This window comes from Polistes dominula, unplaced genomic scaffold (genome assembly GCF_049000335.1).
Source record: "Polistes dominula isolate Pdom_NZ unplaced genomic scaffold, Pdom_raw_medaka contig_73, whole genome shotgun sequence".
Taxonomy (NCBI): Eukaryota; Metazoa; Arthropoda; class Insecta; order Hymenoptera; family Vespidae; genus Polistes; species Polistes dominula.
This window is the reverse complement of record NW_028300951.1, coordinates 6,984,617-6,992,334: the sequence shown is the minus strand read 5'-3', so window position 1 is coordinate 6,992,334 and position 7,718 is coordinate 6,984,617.

The window sequence follows — 7,718 nt, the reverse complement described above, 5'->3', positions numbered from 1 at the left end:
AAAAAATAATAATAATAAATATTAGCTAAAGCTGCATTTAAGAACAAAGAATGAAAAAGAGAAAGAGAGAGAGAGAGATAAGATTAATCAATATAGTGAAACACGTTAGCTATTGTGCTAGTGGTAAAAGTATAGAAAACTTAGAACGCATACTTGGAAAGCCAATAATACCTACGTATCATATATAAAGTTCCTGAAACTGATAATCCGCTTATTTTCATTTAATACGATACATAATCGCACGGATATAACATAGAGATCCATTGTATTTGAAATCTCTTTTAATTAATATACGATCCAAGTTGAAGTTTTAAAAGATAAAGAAGTAAAAGATAGACAGAAAAAGAAAACTACAAAAAAAAGATATCTCTTTCTTTCTTTCTCCTTCTCTCTCTTTCTTTCTCCCTTTATCTCTGTGTACGCATGAAAAACTTTGACAGATCAATCCAACGAACCAAATGATCCAAATTCGTAATATCAACTCTCTTACCTTTCACCATTTCGCCCATATAAGAACAATCAAACTGTTAACTCTTATTTATTATATTATATTATATTATATTATATTATATTATATTATATTATATTATGTAAAAAAATTGATAAAGTTTTGAATCGTTCGAAGGATTTCGAGGAATCTTAACGATCGTGTTTAGGGTGAAAAGAATTGATCGTTAAATTGGCAGATATTAGGAAGATTAGGGATGGTGGTGAAGGAGAAAAATGTGGAGGGAAAGGGGACGGATAAGAAGGAAAACGATTAGCGAAAAGGACGACAAATTATAATGATAAATTCGGGTTTAAGAAACTATGAAGATCTTAGACGGTTCATAAATAAGCACAACTGTTCGAACAGCTGGCGCGCACGTAATTCGTCGTGAATTAATTTAAGGGGGGTGTAGGCGGGGAGAGGGCGGAATAAGGGGGAGTAAGGAGAGCCCCGGTGATGCTTTCTTTAGACGGGCGCACGAGCGCGCTACCACTTTCATTAAAGGTCTGCTGGCGCCATTTGGTGGCTCACTTTATGCTGATTTTATTTCCCTTCTTTCGCGAACTTGAGATCTGCGGTAATTGTGCGGTATTATTACCCGGAGAGAGGGGCATTATGGCCACGTGAAATATTGCCCGTCGAACGCGTAGTGCGCCTTCTGAAGAAGATTTCACGGTTCGCTGAAACTCTCCTTCCTTTCCTCTCCTTTCCTTTCCTTCCTTCGCCCTTCAATCGCCATCTTCTTCTTTTTCTTCTTATTCCTCGTTTACCTCGCTATTTCTATATCTATCTCTTTTTCTTATTTTCTTTTCCTATCTTTCTAGCTTTATTTTTTTCTCTCTTTCTCTCTTTCTCTCTTTCTCTCTCTTTAAATTACCAACACCACCACAGTTACTACAAAAGCTTCCTTCCTTTCCTACGACTTTCTATACGTCGCGTACTGTTGTTTCAACTTCGGCACGAAATCATCCCCCAAGAAAACTTGTGCACGCCTGCACATCACTAACAGACTCTTCCTTCTTTACCTCGGATTTCTTCGTTTTCTTTATTCCTTCTTCTTTTACCTTTACATTTCTTTTTCTTTTTTTTTCTTTTCATACCTCTCTTTCATCCTTATTCTTATTCTTATTCCTATTTCTATATATTCCTATTCGTATTCTTATTCCTTTCCTTACTTTTCTTTACCTTTCCTAACACCCAAATTACGTCGCTTTATTCCACTAGATTTATTCGAATATTATCCTATCGGTTATTCCTTGTTTTTTTTCTATTTTTATTTTTTTGCTATTTACTTCTTCTTCTTCTTCTTCTTCTTCGTCTTAGGTATTTTCTAACTCACACCAAACTGTCTGTCCTCTTCTCTTAAACTTAACGACCACACCAACGTAAACTCCTATCTTATTTATAATATGTGCAGCGACAGCTGCATCGTCAGTGATTTTTTTGAAAAAAATCAGATTTGAAATTTTCATGTCTTTATAAGTACAAAAAAAGTAGGTGAATTTATTTAACAAGGGGAGAGCCAAGTTGACACGTCACCGATTTTGTTTCTAAATTCTACACAATTGCAGGAGCTTATAAGGACCATACACTGTCCTTGCAAACAGTAAGACCCAATATTAAACCGTTTAAAAAAAGAAGGGAAAAGTTTCACGTATACATTTTTATATATCAATTTGTTTCAAATGGAAAAATAAATTTTCTACAGCTCTATAATTCTACACACTAAACTCAAAACCTTTCAACTCATTGTCGTATATTAAGCTCAGAACATTTCAGCTCGCACATGTAGATTTTTTCTATATTTTCTTTTCTCTTTTTTTAATAAAACTGCACAAAATTTATTTTTCCATCTAACATGAAATTTACTATATATAAAAATTGCCATACATCATGCAATATCATATTATTTATTAAGTTTTACTACTTGCACAGTGGATGATCCTGATGGACTCCTGAAACTGTAAAATTGAAAAAAAATCGGTGGGAAAAGACAACATGGCTCTCCCTTTGTAAGATAATCTCTCTCTTTCTCTTTTTCGTGTTCTTTTCTTTTATATTAGTTATCTGTGATAAATTTTTTTAAATTGCCATTTTCTCTTTTTCTTCATTATTTTATCTTTTTTTCTTTTTTTACTATTCCACACAGAGATAGACACAATTTCAAAAGTTTACTGAGACTAATGTCTACTTTGATTACGCACGTAGATAATACTCTATGCAATAAACGTCAGACGTAATTGCGAACGGTCTATCATTAGAGATCACTGCCTTCATTTCAGATAGAAATCTAAATGCACAGTTTACGTGATCGAGAATTATAATAGTTTATCTTTCATTGATTGAAAAAAATCATTTTACGTAAATTACTATTATAGTCTTCTTCTTTACGAGTCTCTGAATAAGAAAATCTACAAATAACTCTATTTTATATTTCCGAAAAAGATTTAAGTTTTATTGCAAACCTTGTTTTATAAAATCAAATGTTTATTTTGAAATATTTATTAAATATTAAATCCCGCGAAATGCAAAATGCGATTTAAAAATTTAAGAAGTAGCGCCATCATAGTTAGCTATAATCGATATAATAGCTTTTTGATTATTCAAAATCGGTACTTCAGATATTATTACTTGTAATTCATAGATCGTATTGATATATCAAAAAATAGCATTATTCATTATATTATGTTCAAAAAAAGTATTAAACATAAAACAAAGTATTTCGCAAATTCGTAATTCGAAATTGTAATGTATCGAAAATCGAATATCGATAATAGTGATTTCGATATAGTCTCGTTATTACTACATTCATTGAGCGGGACGCCGTGTATGTAGCCATTGTGTTGTTTTAGATCGTATCATCTAATTTTTGTGATCAACATGTAATAAAAGTGCATAAGAGAAATGTAAATTATTAAAAAATAAAAAAAAACATGTGTGTAGATCACACAAGTTAAAAGTGAAACCTTTAATAAATCAAGTTTCGAGAGAATGAGACGAGTGCATAGTTATCTGGAGTAAGATAATTTATTATATAATATTATTATTGTAATATTATTTTGTACTTTTTTTCTAATTATTTATTTAATAATTATACAAATGCGCGCCTATAAGGATGCAACCCTCCAGACACACTTTGAAAATGTTGCTTGCGAGCGCCATCTGTTTGGACGGAATTTTGTTTTGCCCGAAAGATAGGCAACCCGTAATACATGCGTGTATAAATAGTTTAGACTGAAAAATAATTCCGTCCCAACAGATGGCACTCGCAAGCAACATTTGTAGCGGTACGACCGATGGTCGCGCCATCTAAGTTACTAGAAGGCTAGGGAACCACGCTAGCAAGTGTGGTCACCAGACGAGTACAGTCTGTGCGTAGCCGTCGAGAAGTGTACAAGAAAGAAAAGCAAGTCGCATCCTAACAATAAAGATCATAAAACAAATTCAGTCTAATATTATCTTTACTATAGAGAAACCCTCTACAGTAAATTGGTGCCGAAACCCGGGAACGTCCGCGTAAAAAAATAAAAAAATAATACAACAACTAAAATAGAAAAAATAATAAGTGGGAGAACAATGGCGCAACCAACCAGCGAAGCCAACGTGGCCCGTGCCGATACCGACACAAAGGAAGTCAACGCCAGTGAGTTTAGAAATATAACGCTTCCAGCTTTTTGGAAAGAGGAACCAAATTTATGGTTCGTAATGTTGGAAAAGGAATTCACGGCGTACAACGTTAAATCGGATGCCGTAAAGTTTTCAGCGGTGCTAAGGAATTTGGATACCACGCTGATAAGAGAGGTACACGACATCTTAGCATCCCCCCCGAGCAATGTACGTATACACATTTAAAGGAAGCCTTAATACACAGACTAACTAAATCCGACGAACAACGGCTAAGGCGATTGTTAATGGGAATTGAGTTAGGAGACAAAAAACCGTCCGAACTTTGGAGAGAAATGAAACGCCTAGCAGGTGATAGTGTTAGCGAAAAAAATGCTCCTAACGTTATGGATGCAAAGGATGCCTACCAGGATACAAGAGATCCTCGCCATTGCAGACGAAATTACGTCACCTGCAAAGTTAGCGGAAATGGGTGACAAGATCCTCGGGAGAGAGCGTCTGCCGGAAACGGCCGCCATTACTGAAGCAGCGCCAATAAGAAGTACCGCTCAAACAACAATCAACAGCGAGGTAGCGGAAATCAAGCGGGAAATCAAGCGGGAAATCGCGCAACTAACAGAGAAGATGGAAAAATTGATGCGCGGCAGAAGAAGGTACCGAAGTTTCCGCGGAAGATCCCGAAGTAGAAGCCGATCATCAAGCAGACACCGAAACAATGACGGCCTATGTTATTACCACTGGAAATTCGCGGAACAATCGTGGAAGTGCAGACCCCCGTGCAAGTGGACAGGCCCGGATAAAAGAAAGCCTTCGGAAAACTAATACAAGCGTCTCAAATAGAGGCAGTTGACGACGCGACGAGAAACCTGCGCCTCATGGTAAATGATAGGAGAACAGGAGCATGTTTTCTGATAGACACTGGTGCAGACGTCTCAGTGATTCCACGTACTTCGATAAGTGAAACCAAAGACAATACGTGTAAGTTATACGCGGCAAATGGTGCAGAAATAGACACATACGGAAAAAAACTTTTAAACTTAAATCTTGGACTTCGTCGAGATTTTTCATGGAGATTCATTATAGCGAATGTTTCTAAAGCAATAATAGGCGCCGATTTCTTGCATTTTTATAATTTATTACCTGATTTAAGAAACAAAAAATTGTTGGACGGCAATACATTGCTTTCTAGGAAAGCAGAATTAGTAAATATTGACGTTCCAACCATTTTGACCATTAATCGTAATAGTCCGTATTTAGAACTTTTTAGGGAATACGCAGATTTAACGAAACCAACTTCAAGGAAACCCATCAGCCACACGGTGAAACATCATATAATCACAAAAGGTCCTCCAATAGCAGAGAGAGCAAGAAGGCTAAATCCGGAAAAACTGCGAATCGCACAAGCCGAATTTCAGCAACTAGTCAACGAAGGAATCTGTCGCCCGTCCAAGAGTCAATGGGCGAGCCCTCTGCATATGGTACCAAAGAAAAACGGCGAATGGAGGCCATGTGGAGATTATAGGCGATTAAATAGCGTTACGGTACCAGACAGGTACCCCATTCCACATGTACACGACGTCACGCAACAATTTCGCGACTGTAACATATTTTCTACAATAGACTTGTCTAGAGCATATCATCAAATTCCGTTGGCTGAGGAAGACATAGAAAAAACAGCGGTAATCACACCTTTTGGTCTGTACGAATACACAGTGATGCCTTTCGGTTTATGTAACGCGGCGCAAACGTTCCAAAGGTTTATGAACATAGTATTAAGCAAATTAGATTTTTGTGCCTGTTACATAGATGACATAATTGTAGCGTCTAAAAATAAGGAATCCCATGAAAAACATCTGCGTGCAATATTCGATAGACTTAGGCAATATGGACTAACAATAAACATTTCAAAGTGCAATTTTTTTCAAAATAGCGTAAACTACTTAGGTTATAAGATAGATAATAAGGGTATAGCGCCGTTGGATGAGCGAGTCCACGCTATACAAAACTATACAAAACCAAAGACTGTTTCAGATATGCGACGTTTCCTTGGGGTAGTGAATTTTTATAGGAGGTTCTTACCAAAGGCTGCAGAATGGCTTGATCCACTTAACAAATATATGGTAGGTGCCAAGAAGCACGACAAAAGACTGATAGAATGGAATCAAGCAGCGGAAGAAGCGTTCAAAAAAGCCAAAGAAGCAATTGCCACAGCAACATTATTGGCATACCCAAAAGAAAAAGCGATATTAAAATTAAAGACTGATGCTTCCGATAACGCAATTGGAGCAGTGTTAGAACAACTCTGTGATAACAAATGGGAACCACTAGGATATTTCTCAAGGAAACTAGAAAAAGCGCAAATTAGATATAGTGTGTATGATAGGGAATTGTTAGCTATTTATAAAAGTTTAAAGTTTTTTAGGTATTTTGTCGAAGGAAGAGAATTAATAGTAGAGACTGACCATAAACCACTGTCATACGCCTTTAAGCAAAATACGGACAAAGCAAGCCCAAGACAAGCCAGACAGTTGGATTACGTAGGACAGTTTACTTCCAAAATTGTTTACGTTGCTGGAAAGGACAATGTGGCAGCTGACGCTATGTCAAGACTGGAAACCATAGACATGCCAGTCCTAGTATCAACAGAAGAGCTAATGGCAAAGCAACAAGAGGATGACGAACTAAAGAATATTTTGGCAGAAGAAAAATGGAACCTGCAGAAGATTTTCCTCGATAGCTCTGATAAATACATATATGGCGACATAGTAGGAAAAAGCATAAGACCATACGTTCCAGTCTCTTTACGGAGGCAGATTTTTAAGAACGTACACAATTTGTCACATCCCAGCGGCAGAGTAACAAAACACCTTATAGGAAAAAGCTTCATGTGGCCAAAGATGAACAAAGATATTGCAGAATGGTCAAGTACATGTTTAGCATGCCAAAAGTGCAAAATAAGCCGTCATAACAAACAGGTACCTTCGAAAATAGAAGTACCACAAGGACGTTTCGAACATGTGCACATAGATATAATAGGTCCATTACCAACGATTAAAAATATGAGATACTGCCTAACTATGATCGATAGGTTTACTCGATGGCCAGAAGCAATTCCAATGCCAGATACCTCAGCAGATACAGTGGCAACAACATTCTATTCGCAGTGGATTTCGAGATTTGGTTCTCCTATTACAATTACAACGGATCAAGGAACACAATTTGAAAGTCAACTATTTGAAGCATTAACCAAATTAGTCGGAGCGAAAAGAATTAGAACAACAGCATATCACCCTGCATCAAATGGAATGATAGAAAGATGGCATAGATCACTTAAAGCAGCAATAATGTGCCACGAAGAAAAAGACTGGGTAGGAATATTACCAACAGTGCTCCTTGGTCTACGCACAAGTCTAAAAGAAGATATAAAAGCTTCAGCTGCGGAATTGGTATATGGTGAAAACATCAGACTACCAGGAGAATTTTTCCTCAGCGAAGAGCTATTACAAGATCCACACATATTCCTAGAAAAATTAAGACAACATATAAGGCAAATCAGACCGATACCCACAGCACACCATATCAAAAAGAAACATTTTATTCAGGA